Here is a 14,446-nt window from a genome sequence, read left to right on the forward strand (position 1 = left end):
TGGACCAAAAAAACCCTCCCTCCCACATCTGTCTTAGAATTACGTACCAAAATTCGTGCCTGGTCCACAACCACCTCAACATCCTCCAATTGAAGTCCGCCCACATCAGAACCCACAAGGCCAACCAACTCCCCAATACCCCAACTCTTATTGGCCAACCTATCCCCCCACAGTTCCACCGCCAAGACAATAGGAAATAATTCTAACAAAACCATATTGGTAACCAAACCGGCCTCCAACCAGTCATCCGGCCAAGGGCCCGCACACCAAGCCCCCTGACAGTAAATCCCATACCCTCCAGAACCTGCCGCATCAATCCATCCACAGTGCCCTACCATTACATTCCACTAAAAACCTTGCCCGGTCCAATCCTCCTTCAAATCTTTTGTAAGTCTGACATAATGATCAGCAGATCATTGCAAAAACTCTACCCATAGGCATTATTCTACAAGCAAAATTACTTTTCCTAACAAAGATTGCAACTGACGTAAACGCACTCTCTTTTTTTGTAAAACAACTTGAACTTCAACCTTTAAACCTTCCAAATTATCACTAGGCAAGCGGCATTCCATGGCAACTGTGTCAATTACAATTCCTAAAAATGACAGCATAGTTGTAGGCCCTTTAGTTTTTTCTTGCGCTAGCGGCACGCCAAATCTGTCTGCCACAAACTGAAGGGTCCCCAACAAGATGCGACAAACCCTAGAATCTGGGGGGCCTACACACAAAAAATCATCAAGATAATGCAAGACAGAGTTCACTCCTGCCAAGTCCCTCACCACCCATTCCAGAAAAGTGCTAAAACATTCAAAAAGAGAACAATATACTGAACAACCCATTGGTAAACATCTGTCCACATAATACAACCCCCTCCATCGGCAACCTAACCATTTCTGACTGTCTGGGTGAACTGGCAAAAGGCGGAATGCCGCTTCCACATCAGCCTTTGCCAGCAAGCAGCCCCTTCCATACTTTCGGACCCACTTGATTGCACTATCAAAAGAGGCATAGCACAGCTCAGGGTCAATAGCCTCATTCACTGACCCCCCCTTTGGATATGACAGGTGGCGTATGAGCCGAAATTTATGCTGTTCTTTTTTAGGCACAAGACCCAACGGCAACACCACCAAATCCTCCAAAGGTGGTTCAACAAATGGCCCAGCCATCCTACCCAAACTCACCTCCTTTCGTAATTTGTCATCCACAACCTCTGGGTGTTGGAGTGCAGACCTCAAATTCCGCGGTAATGGAGGAATCTCCCCCATCACACAAGGAATCTGAAAACCTCTCTCAAAACCCTTCTCCAAGATGCTTGCTGCCCTTTGATCCGGATATCTATTTAGAAAAGGGCGCATCTTTTCTAAGATCACTGGAGTCCTCCCTTTTTCCAGAGGCGTCCAACCCCCCTCTGGGACGAAACTGTTTTCCACATCGGGTAAAGCCATGCGGTCCTCCACAACCTGAACATTCATGCTTGAACCTGCATGACCCTCCAAATCTAAAGAGCCGTTCATTAAACTGCCAACATGTCCCCTTCTTGCGCCAGGCCGAAAACCCAGATGATCCCCCCCCCCAAGAAAGGGCTGCGTACTCACCTTTGCCGACGTCATTAACTGCATCCAGAGACCAATATTCTTATGGTCCCATCTCAATGATGGCCGAACCGCTTTTCACTGCCTAAACTGTTCGTCATATCTAAGCCAAGCCTGACCCCCATACACTCTATAAGCTTCATGAATGCCATCCAGGTAACCAAAAATCGCAGAACAATGTTCTGGCGACTTTTCACCAACAACACTAGCCAAAATAGAGAAAGCCTGAAGCCAATTACCAAATGTACGCGGAATCAGCCGATATCTCCTAGCATCCCCGTCTCCTCTCTTAGTGTCCGACGCCCCAAATCTATCGACATTAAAGCGCTCTAAAGGGAGCAATGTGAAAATATCTACATATTCACCTTTCCAAATCCGCTCCCGAACCTCCTGCTTCAAATGTGACCCTAAAGGTCCCTAAAAACATACGTAAACTTCACCCCGCGCCCTGTCCCCCAAACTTACCTGATCCACATCCGAAGCAACCGTACCAACGACCTTTGAAACCCCCGAATCTTCCACCAGGGATCCTTCAGCTCTCCTGTTAAATTGTTGCAAATCCTCAACCCCTGATAATTGCCCAGTACCCCCCAAAACCGCCCCAAGCCCCCCTCCCCTCCCAGACACCTGGTCAACCCCCGCACCTGACCTACCCGCCTGTATCAATTCCTGTAACATAACTTTAAAACCAGCTAACACCTGAGGCACACTCTCCAATGATCCCCCCCTCCCTTCAACTCCCCTACCTAATGTACTTAAATCATCAACATTCCAATCCCCCACTGGACACAACACATTACCCTGCAACATGCCCTCACCCCCCCCAAAACCCCCCAAGGACTTACCCCTTCGCCGTCCCACAGCTCCGCCTGCAGGTCCGCATCCGGAACTCCAGGCGCTCCCACTCCTTCTTCTTCCTCGTTGGTGCCTTCAACCCATTCACCCTCAGATGGAGGGTCAGAATCTTCTAAACCTTCACAGGAGCCGGCCGCATCCAACCCCTGGGCTGTTACTCCTGGCCACATCCTCCTGCAATCCACTTCCTCAACTCGTTGGTTCCTCGAGACTTCCGGTGACATAGATCCGGTTGCAGTCTCGCGAGATGATCTTTCCGGGATCTCGCGAGATGATCTTTCCGTGATCCCGTGAGACCTCCCCTTAGTAATGGCGCTGCCTGCGCTCGCAGCCATCATTTTTCCAGCCGACGCCGACCGGACGGTTCCAGGAGTCGCTCCTCCGCTGCCTTCACTGGATCCTCCAGCAGGTAAGGGACGGGCCCAACTGGCCCCGCCGATTCCACTCCTCACATCCAGGCCACTACTGACCTGGCCACTGGCCGCACCTGGGGACAGGCCAATGCCCGCAGCACTGCTCTCTTCATGCAGAGCCCCCACCGGATCTTCCATTCCACCAACATTGGGGGGCGTAACATCCCGATTCCGTGATGACCGGGAGCGCACTCTTCTACAAGGGGACACTAGTGTGTGCTCCCGAGGGGTCCGTCCATGATGGGGATTCCTCCCAGCGTGGCCCCCCACGCTCCCTGCTGTCTGGCCAGAGGGTCGAACTGGAGGGTCCCTTGCCGGGGCTCCTTAAGTGACGCCGAGCCCCTCCAACTTCTGGGCTCAGGCGCACCAGAGGCCGAGACCTCCGTGGCCGTGCCCTGTTAGCTGCCTCTTCTGAAGGCCCTTTTATTATGGCTGCCAGCTGATCCTCCAACCAGCCAGGGCCCTTTTCCGCAGCTGCAGCCTGCAGCTGAGACCACAAGGCCTCTACATTCTCCATGATGAACTGTGCTTGTCCAATCTCTTCAATTTGATGCAATTAAACTGCCTCTTACTATCCCCCACTCTTCTTTTTATTGACTTTTTTGACCCCACCCATTGCACCTTTTCGTAACCAATCAATTTAAATCAAAACTGACACATACTCCTCCCCCGTGCACCTTTTTATGACCAATCAATTTAAATTAAATTAAAACATCCATCTCACCACTTTAACTGACCTCTGCCCCTTCCCCCACAGTCATGTTGGCCCACACCTAGCTCCCCTCTCGCAGGCTCTAGGGCCTCCCTGACAGTATCTGCAGTATGTGATCATTTTTCCACACATCTTCTCCTGTTTAGCCCTCATTAGATATTACACAGCTGGTCTCAATGCTGTCACTGCTTTATCCAAGCATGGAAATCAACCCAAAAAATGCTCTTTTAGATAAATAATCTTGTTGCAAATGAAAAATGTATATAACAATTTTGTGGAGAAGCTTCCTTTGTCTGACAAGATCATACTTTCTATTATCTTTCACACTGGAATTAAGTAATTCATCACTAAGTCCCTTAACAGTGAATATGCAATGCTTTGCAACTAAAAAAATATTGCCGGAGAGGCTCTTGTCTGATAATAGTTTAATTGCACTAGAGCTGGCACACTCCAACAGGCACTAAAACGTAATGGATGGTTGAACCTAAACTGAAGATGACGCAGATGTTTTTTTCATGGTAAATACAGGAATACCTAGTACAATGTAATAAGATCACTTACAGGTATTACTTACTTGTTAAGAGATTATTTTTGTTCAAGCATCTTTCAGAATCAGCATGTTCTTTCTACATTATGATTGATGGCAGAAGTGGCACGATCATGTAAATACTGTAGCCTATCACCTTGTCTAGCCCATGATTTACTACAAATGGCCTGATTAATTAAAACTCACCCAGGCTACAGAGGATACACTTTCATCAGTGAAGCTGAGTGATCCAGGAAACCTGGAAAAGATCTGGTCGATGATTCAAAACATTTGCCAGCAAAACTTCATTCCAGGTTTGCTGGATCACCCAGCTTCAGTGATGAAAGTGCATTGGAGAGCTTTTATAAATCGGGCCCAAAGTTTGAGTTTTGCGGTCTAATCATTGGGAAAAGAAGACTCAGGACATGCCTCCACCTTCCTGAAGCAGTTTGCTGACATCCTTTCAGCCTAGGCAAGGAGGCAAGGATCTTAGCCTGAGCTCAAAGACTTGTTTGTTAATAGCAGAGGGTACTGTCACTGTTGTTACATTTCAGGGTTGTATTCATGCAGTCTTGTAAACATTTTGAATTATCTAGTGGTCCTACCATTCCACTCAACAGTTGAACAGTTTAGGTTAATCTTTTGTGTTGCTCCACATTAGCAAAGCAATACTTTCACTTAAAATTTTTTAATCTGTTATACAAAATCAGATTTTGTTTTACAAATCATACAGTGAAAGTTCTAAATGCTAAGGAGCTGGTGCCAAGTCACAGCACCAAGCATTTGCACAGCTGAGGATAGTCTAATTGCTCCTGTTGCAATTTTCAAGAGGGAATAAAAACAACAGCCATATTGGACCTATGTTTTGTACCTTTTTGTGCAACTTTGTTTAGTAAAAATATTCCCCTTCATAATCATCATCCTCACAATAGCAATGACCTCACTGTCCTTGTAAACATCATTTTTTTTGTTGCCTTCCTCTGTATCACCTATGTATTTATTCTTTTATATGGGATATGCTGGTTTCCAGTATGTTTATTTCCCTGATAGAATTTTATGCACTTTTTCAAAATAACTATATATCTATGATAATTCTAGAAGCAATTAGTTAATATGAATGCTGGAGGAGGTAATCAGATAATAGGAATGCTGGAGGTTTAAGTAACTAAACAGTCCTGCTAGACCCTACCTGTGTCCCAAGCCCATTGCTTTACCACTGTGAAGTCAGAATGCAGCTGCAAACACTTCCATAGGGACAGTACATGATGAAGAAACTTGCAGTAAGGATTACTATTGTACATTTCAGAAATCTTTGATATTAGGATCTACCTCCACCATATCACTTTCTGCTGGTGTTCTGCATGGTAGGAAGCCTAAGATACTGCTGATCAATGAAGCTCAGGAACATAGGCGACAAACTGAACCACTGTTAAATCGCTAAGCAGAATCCAGATCACTGATGAATCAGTTAATCTGTGCAGATCGCAATTCTTGAAGTTCAGTAAGAAGTAAAATTGGGAGTTATACCACACAAAAATGGCAAAACTTGGTGTTAAGCCTATAGTGCTGGATACTTAAATTCATATAACAGTGATCCATTGCTGGAAGTTTTTAGAAAATGTAATGTAATTTCTTGCTCAGAGGAACATGGGGAAGAGCTGGATCAGCTGTACCTTCAATTAAAGATTCCCATGGATATTCACAAATCCTTATGGAGATGAAACCTTTTTGTTGTTGTTGTTGAATAACCACATTGCAGAATAGCTTTATAGCACACTAGCAAATCCAGAATATAAATTATTTAGTTCTAGACTCTCGACTACTGAATCCAACATTTATCTCCACCAGATCCCAAAACAGTAAAAAAAAATGGGTGTTGTTTAAAAATGACGCTAGGACAAAAACAAGCGCAATAAAATGTATTCATAATGAGAATCATTGTTAACGTACCAGTAATTAACCCACAGTATTCATAAAAAAAAATAATAAAATCAATAGCAAGTATATCCAATAAATAACGTAAATCAAATAGTTGACTTTTTTATTTTGCCAAACCATGCGCATTGTCCCGTGCTATTTCTTGGCAGTCATTTTTGTTATAGGCAAGTAAAGCCACTTTGTTGAAAACTTCCCCTTGTTCTTTTTGGGCCTTACCAGTTCTGGCTTTAACTACTTTGATTTGCCTCCTTTTGTGGACATATAACATGGTGCTTCAGAAGAGAAAAAAACTTCAAAAATGGAAGTCATTCAGCCCTAAATCAACTGGCCAGAAGTCAGTGCAGTATTTCTCCAGGAAACAAGTAAGGGACCCAAAAGGACCCAAAAAATAAGTCTTTATTTTATATGTTAACCTAGTAAAGCTGTGGGGGTTTATTGATATGACTTGCTCCAGACTAAACCTCACACCAACTAGTAGTTCTCACATGCACATGCATAGAAATTTGACAGGGTCATTGCTTTATATAGGTTTATAATATAAAATAACATTGTCCTCTCATATCAGAACTGTAGGGAACAAAATTTTGATTAGACCAAAATACACAGAAATGGCAGCACATTTTTTATTTATAGGCTGTGGATTTACATACAAATAAAGGTTAACAGCATTATCATCTGAATAAACATTGTAAGATTAGGTAGATGAAATTCCAACCACCTTAATAACAAGGATTTCTGTGCTTAAAATGTAATAAAATGTAATGGTAAATATTTACGGGATTATTAACAACAACATTGTTATTATTTTCATCTAAATAATTATAGTTTGAGTTCTTGTTTGTCTGTTTGGTTTTGCTTCACACACTGCTCTCCCTGAAGTTTCCAGTATTGGTTTCATGTCACAGCTCTAAACATCATATGCTACATTCTGTAAACCTCAGGAATCTTCATCTATTTTCCCTAAGCAAAATAGTGGTGCATTTATCCTCAGATATGAATAGAAAAACAACTATACAAACCGATTTCTTTAAAGTGCATGTCTGTGGGATAACAAAACTGGCCAGACCTTATTCAACTCTTTATTTCTTGCTAATTCCTTCCTATTTTTATTAGAAGGCAAGCATTTCATGTCCTTGTCAGTTCAGTTTATCCATCCATATCTAAACAGAATAAATGTCTGCATATCTAAATTTGGTTACTTTATTAAAATGCAACTGTGCCCCTAGCCCTCTAAATATTTATTTGATTTCTGCTGCAATTTAGAAGCATAAGTCAAAATAAAGAATGCAATATTGTCTTTTGCTTGAATAAATCCAGAAAAGGAGACATCTGAAATGTCTTTTGCTATTGGTTATACTTGCATCTACTTCTGTGACACTACAGGAACAGCTAAATAATAGCCTTCCAAGATTCATTTATTTTTTATGTTGTAGTTAAAAGTAACACTGAACGCAAACAATATATTTTTTTAATTTTCGTTCTATATATTTGTAGGTTTTCACAGTATTAAATTATGACTATTTTTGTATATGGTTGTGCATAAATGTCAATAGAAAACCTAATAATGGCCTCCCAAAAAATCAGCAGTTCAGATCAGTTCTTATTACAACTGTTAATAGTAAGTGACACAAAGCTGAATGCAGAAGCAAGCCATTAATATATGATCCCAGTGCATCCCAGTAAACAGGAAATTACTGTTTTAACTCTGTTATGTAACAAAGGTTGAAGAATGTGCTAGAACCCAAATAAATAGGCTTTAATGAATCAAGTGGATTAGTGTCACCTGGCAGCAGGAGGTCACACGGTTGCTACATAATGTGTTTGGCACACTTACATACAATTGTGTCTTTTTAGGCTTATTCAGCTGGAATTTGAAATCAGTTTGAAATAGATTTAGGATCAATAAAAAACTATTAACAGATGCATTTGTCCTGTAGTTGACCCCCATTTAAACTGTTTAAACCTGCTTGAAGCTGTTTTTTTTTATTCCTATTGACTTCTTACACACAAAGACAGCCCATAGATTCAGGTTCAAGTTATGTTTGGTTGGAACCATGGTCAAAATTGTCAACAATCCAATTACATTGAAAGGCAGTTTGCAGACTTTCTATTGTTAAGCACGGAAAATAAAACAAATTGCAAATTTATTATCAAACCTTTTATGTCTTTTTTAATCAATAATGTGAAAGAAAGAAATACCAAAGGAGAGCACACATTAACACACGTCTTGGAAGTCCAGCCACAGTAAAACTGCATTTTTTTTAAACCGGGCATGATGCCACTCAATACCTATCCCACAAAATATTATAACCTTTAGTTAGAAAAAAACCCCAAAATCTTTGTTACAAATAAATAAATAAGTTATATAAGGGTGAATATATATTATTAGGAATTTATATATATATAGGAATTTTAGAAAATTTGTATTTTCTGTGTGATGAGCAGTTTTTGTTTGCTATTTCACCGCTTCAACAGAGATAATTTTATTCAAAAATAGTATTTTAAGCCTTTAGTTTCAGATTTACACATAAGTTTGCAGGAACTGGACTGAGTGAACAATGGATATAGACTCACATGTGGTTAAAATTTGGGTAAGATGTACTGACATTTCTGTTTGTTAACCCCATAAAGAAAATACAAAGGTAACTCCAAATTATCGGCTGATCCACTCATATGTTCAGCTCATATGCCATTAGGAATCATGTGGGTGATTTAGCTGCACCTAATAAAAAAACAAAAGGCACAATGTTCCCACCCAAGACTAATGCATTATTTAGCTGCTGGTTACATAGAGAACCACCTAAAATAAATATTTTGTGTTTTATACTTACCTGTTTAAATTTGTGTTTTAATCATAAAAACAAATAAAATATTTTAAACATCTTTATGTCCACAATAACTGCCTGTGTAGTACTATGTAGAATAAACACAAGATTAACACTTTAGGAGAGCACCAGGAATAAGTTTTATGTTATGTAACTTCCCCTCTCTCTGTTTCCTTATACATTTTCAAAGCAGGTTTTATTCTGCATGTAAGTGTATATGTTTTTAATGTTTTTTTAAATCTAATTGTAATTAGTACGCTGCTCCTGTTGTATTTTATCTTGGTCACATAGGAATATATAATGTGCTCTGGATAATACCAAGCATACATTCCCCTAGAGTATGGATCATATTCAAACTTGTATTGCTTTTCTATGTTAGCAAGGTAGTATTGAAGGTGAAAGTCTGTCTCAGCAGGCTGTATAGAACTTGTTATATGGTGATATGGTGTTTTTAACACAAGGAGTGAATCAATCATTTACTCCATGGGTGATACAGTTGAAGGACTCACTTTCTTTTCTTCTTTGCTTATTGTGTTTATTATTATTACACAGTATTTATATAACACCAACATATTATGCAGTACTGTACCTTATATAAGGGTTGCAAATGACAGACAGATACAAACACTGGCGCAGGAGGAGGAGAGGACCCTGCCCCGAAGAGCTTACAATCTAAGAGGTAGGTTATAAAATGAACAGATCAATTTTTTTGCATTATGATGGCTGTTAGATAATATAACATATTTGCAACACTGTGCAAATGTTTGTGAAAGAATGCTTTCACAAATAGAACTATTAATAGTTTATTTTTATCAATTAGGAACGAAAGTGAATGCACAGAAGAGAAATCCAAAGACAAAGGGTGGTCACAAGAAATATTGATTTGATTTAAACAGCATCAATTCTACTACGTACACAGCTTTTGAAGGAATTGGGAGGTAGGTGCTTCAAACACTTTGGAGAACTAACTACACATCGCTTGTGGATGTATTCTGCCTCAGATCTTTTTGTCTCGTTGTGTAAACACAGACAAACTCAATAATGTTGGAATCAGAGCTCAATGTGGATCATACCATCACCTCCAGCTCTCCTTGTTTTTCTCTCTTAGTGACATTGGGTGTATTTTTGGGGTTGTTATCCTGCATCAGAATAAATTTGGAGCCAATCCGACACGTCCATGATGGATAAGTATCTGCTTGTATTTTACAGCACTGAAGACCCCATTATACCCCAACCAAATACCCAACTCTGTTTGCAAAAGTCCCTAAACTAGCAAGGAACTACTGCTTCACGGTTGCCTGCAGATCCTCATTATTGTACTGCAATCCAGCTCTTCGGTGAACATTTCACCTTCTACAACAGCCAAATATTTCAAAATTTGACATAGTTGAGTTGCTTAGCCTTGTTTCCACATCAAAGTTATGGCTTTTTGTCTGAAATTCTTCCACCTCTTCTGGCCAGACTACTTTGGACAGTAGATGGGTATATCCTCAGATTTTGAAGGGAACTAAGCAAGGTGTGCCTTTCATCTGCTCCAAGTTTCCTAGGCCAACCACTGTGTCTACGCTCTCATGTGTCTCCTGTTTATTTGTGCTTTTACTAAACAGCCTAAATAAAACAAGTTGAAATCTCAGACCGGTTTGAAATCTTTGCCTGTGAGAGACCTTGCTGATGTAGCCTTGCTTATTAACCTTGGATTATGCTAATGATGATAATTAACACTTAGGCCCTGATTTATTAAAGCTCTCCAAGGCTGGAGAGAATACACTTTCACCAGTGAAGCTGGGCAAACCAACAATCCCGGGATGGATCTGGTCCGAGATTCAAAGCATTTGCTAGCAAATAGCAAATGACATTGAAGAAATCCATTCCAGGTTTGCTTGATCACCCAGCTTCACTGGTGAAAGTGTATTCTCTCCAGCCTGGGAGAGCTTTAATAAATCAGGCCCTTAATATTTATATGCCTAAAAAGAGCCTTCTTTCCTCCCTTCTTCTTTATACTCTGACTATATTTAAAGTTAAGGCTTGGCATCACTAAAAATCTCCTTACTTTGAGTTTGATCAGCTATATATTCTCATGGTGCACCTCTTTGTACTTAGTGAAGGCAGTATGCCAATATAGCTGTATTAAAGGAAAAAGAGACAAAAAAGAGGAGTGGTTATTCCATCCCTATACCATTTTATTCTATGTATTTTACCTAATTAGATAATAGAAATAATGAGGTACATTATTTTATTAATAAAAAGTAATAAAGATTTAACTCTCATTCACACAATCTAAAAAGTATGTGGACCTCTATATTAGATCCCTGAAATACCTTTGCATTCTTTAAACTGTGTTCTACATTACGTTCTGACCATTGTACACCACTTTCTATTTTCTCTACTTTCTACAGTCATGACATCTGTACTCTGCTGTGCTGTTACATACTCTTGACCAAATTAACAACTGCAAAATGCTAAGTGGCTCTAAATTATTTTAAATACTTTATTGCGTTTTATTACTCTATTGCTTTAAAAACAGAAATAGTTCTCTGCACAGAAAACAATTAATACTTTTATATCTATTGTAAAACAGTGAAAATATAGATGTAGACCTTAGCCTCATTCAAAGACCTAAATGGAAGTTTAGAATGTAAGTAGTTTTTCTTATTTTCATAAAAACTTCATTTTTTTCATGATTTGTGCTTTTAGTATTATATTGTATGATTTCCCTATATAGTTTAGCATTTGATGTTTAAAACTCTCAGTTATCTTGATAAAAAAAGGAATTATAACAATATTCATCATTCTGCTTAAAGACATTATGCAAATTACAACTGAACTTTAGGAAATATATTAGGGACTTTCCTTGAAAGTTAATCATTTAATTATGATTTCATGTGCACAAATCAAGAAAAGGTTAATTAAAATAACCATAATTAAAAATAGCAAATTAAAAAAACAAGGATAATCACAGAAGCAAAATCAAATGAGGTTGTCAAAACAGATGTACTACTGCATGAAAAATGTCTGTATTTATAAAATTTGAAACAAAAATTAACATTGTATATAGTGAACATAGCTTTTTACTATAGAAAAGCAAGATCAACTTAGGTTTCAACCACCTTATAACATATCTCCTAATAATTGTACAATACTAATCTGTAATATTTAATAAATGTTATATAAGGGCATAGTTTTAAAGCAGGAACTGATTGATATGTTGCCTTTTTATCATTTAAAGGATTTTTTGTCAGTAACATTCTTTCTTAGCAAGGGTTTCTCTAGAGGTTGTACAGACTGTTCACTTGCTAACACCATTTGGCAAAACCAGTGTTATTTGACCAATGGAGGTGCTCCTATTGTTTCTCATATAAGAAACCAATGACACCAATGGTCTTGTTAGCTCCCTGTACGCAGAGCAATGTTAGCATTATCCCTTAAAGTATGGAGGATCTACACCGACCACCAATGCGAGGGGCATCATTTCCACTTACAACCTTTGTACCTGGTCATTCTTTTCCCTGACTACCAGTGTAGGGGAACCCTTCTCTCGCTGGGCCTGATTTAATAAAGCTCTTAAAGACTGGAGAGGATACACTTTCATCAGTGAACCTATGTGATCCAGCAAACCTGAAATGGATCTGGTCCAGGATTGAAAACATTTATTAACAAATGGCTTCTTAGCAATCCATTCCAGGTTTGCTGAATCACCCAAGTTCACTGTTTAAAGTGTATCCTCTCCAGTCTTGAAGAGCTTTAAAAAATCAGGTCTACTGACCTTCAATGCAGTGTGATAAATATACAGTTAACTGTCAGTTATTTTTTGGATGGAGTTTTTTTGAGGCCTGAATATTTCAAGGTTGCCTCCACATTAACAATTTTGCAAAAGGCTACACTACAAATTTTTGTTGACATACACACATTTATATAGGATATTGTTAATTGTTGTGTTTATTAGACACTATACTGTATATTTAGTTTTAAAAACAACTAAGGATTTCTGTAGGGAATTTCTATTTACATTTTACATAATATAAATTTTCAAAAATTGGAAATAGTTTTTCCTTTTTATCTAGTTAAATTTTGATGTTGATTTACTAAATTAGTTTAAACTGTTTACTTAACATAAATCATCACACTGTAAAGAACAATTCCCTCAGCTTAAAGTGCACTTATCGTCAGAATGCCAATACCTTGGCAAAGAGTCGCTTTACATTTTCCACAATCAAAATAAAAGTTTTTGTTTTTATTCATTACTTTTGTTTTTTAATTTGCTACTGCTTCCATCTTTATCACTGCAGCGGTATTTAAAAATATTCAAAAATGTGCCTTTACATATACTTTAAATTTTATCTTTTAAGTTTTGAATATAAATTATTATTTAAATATCTGACGAGTTTTTATTGCTGTATCACTTACTGTCCTTTTTTTTAAACTTTGAATGTCTCCTTAATGAGAAATTCCCACTCTTTCTTTCTTGGTGGCCATCATTGACATTTATGGGAAAGGATTTGAAGGAAATTATATCCAGAGGTGATATTGACAGTAGTGATTAACAGTGACATAAGTATTTATTTGTGAATAATGGGAATTGTACTGCATATACATTAACACATGATGGACACTTACTGCAACACAGAGAATTTGACAGACCATGTGACCCAGGATGTCAGTGATTAGTTGCAGCTCATTGTGGTACAATATTGTACTCTCATATTGGCAGATATTCTCAGAAAAACAAATATATTTTAAAATGTATGTAGACAGCTAAACATTAGCTAAAGTTTTGTAACGCATTAATCATTTTTTTGTTTCCTTTTATATTTTAAAATATAAAAAAAACTGATACTCTGCTATTTCTGTATTACTTCTGAATAATCAGTAACCCAACGAAATAGAATAAATTGTACTAATCAAAATTCAGGCTATTTCAATTAATGCAAACTAAATCAGTTAAGTTGGTTAGTAAGGAGTAAATATTCCTGGGCTGTCACGGATGGCTTGTAGCATATGTCAAGGAGATGAGCCAGCCAGGCATATCAATTTGCACAGTACATGCACACTTGTGCTACTAATGCACAATTATCCTATACTACAAGTTATGCATGTACATACTTGTGGATCATAACTGGAGAATTTGTAAGTGTGTGTGTGAACTATTTAAAGTATATATTACTATATATCAGCCCTAAAAATATTTATTTTTTTAGGGTAAATATCAAATATTGCTTATGAATAAGATAAGCAATAAACAAGTAAGCAAGGCATAAAAATTGTATCTTGTCCCTAAAAATACTTAAATAGAGCACCAAAAGAGAAGGAATAATGACCTTTCCTGGTAAAAATTCAGTTATTATAAAATGTACATTAAAACATAATACTTTTTATTCAAGTTTCTAAAATAAAACAAACTATTTTTAATATAAATGTTTTCACATAAACACACTGGTGGCATAAAGCATATAAATTGTACAAATGAATATAAGCAGTAATCTGCTCACTGCTTGACACATTTTAAAAATCTATTTCAGGACAAGTGAGCAATTTTGACACAATAGTAGAATAATATGGACAAAATAGCAACAAATAAGCCACCAACA

Source organism: Pyxicephalus adspersus, chromosome 4 (assembly GCF_032062135.1).
Source record: "Pyxicephalus adspersus chromosome 4, UCB_Pads_2.0, whole genome shotgun sequence".
Classification (NCBI taxonomy): domain Eukaryota; kingdom Metazoa; phylum Chordata; class Amphibia; order Anura; family Pyxicephalidae; genus Pyxicephalus; species Pyxicephalus adspersus.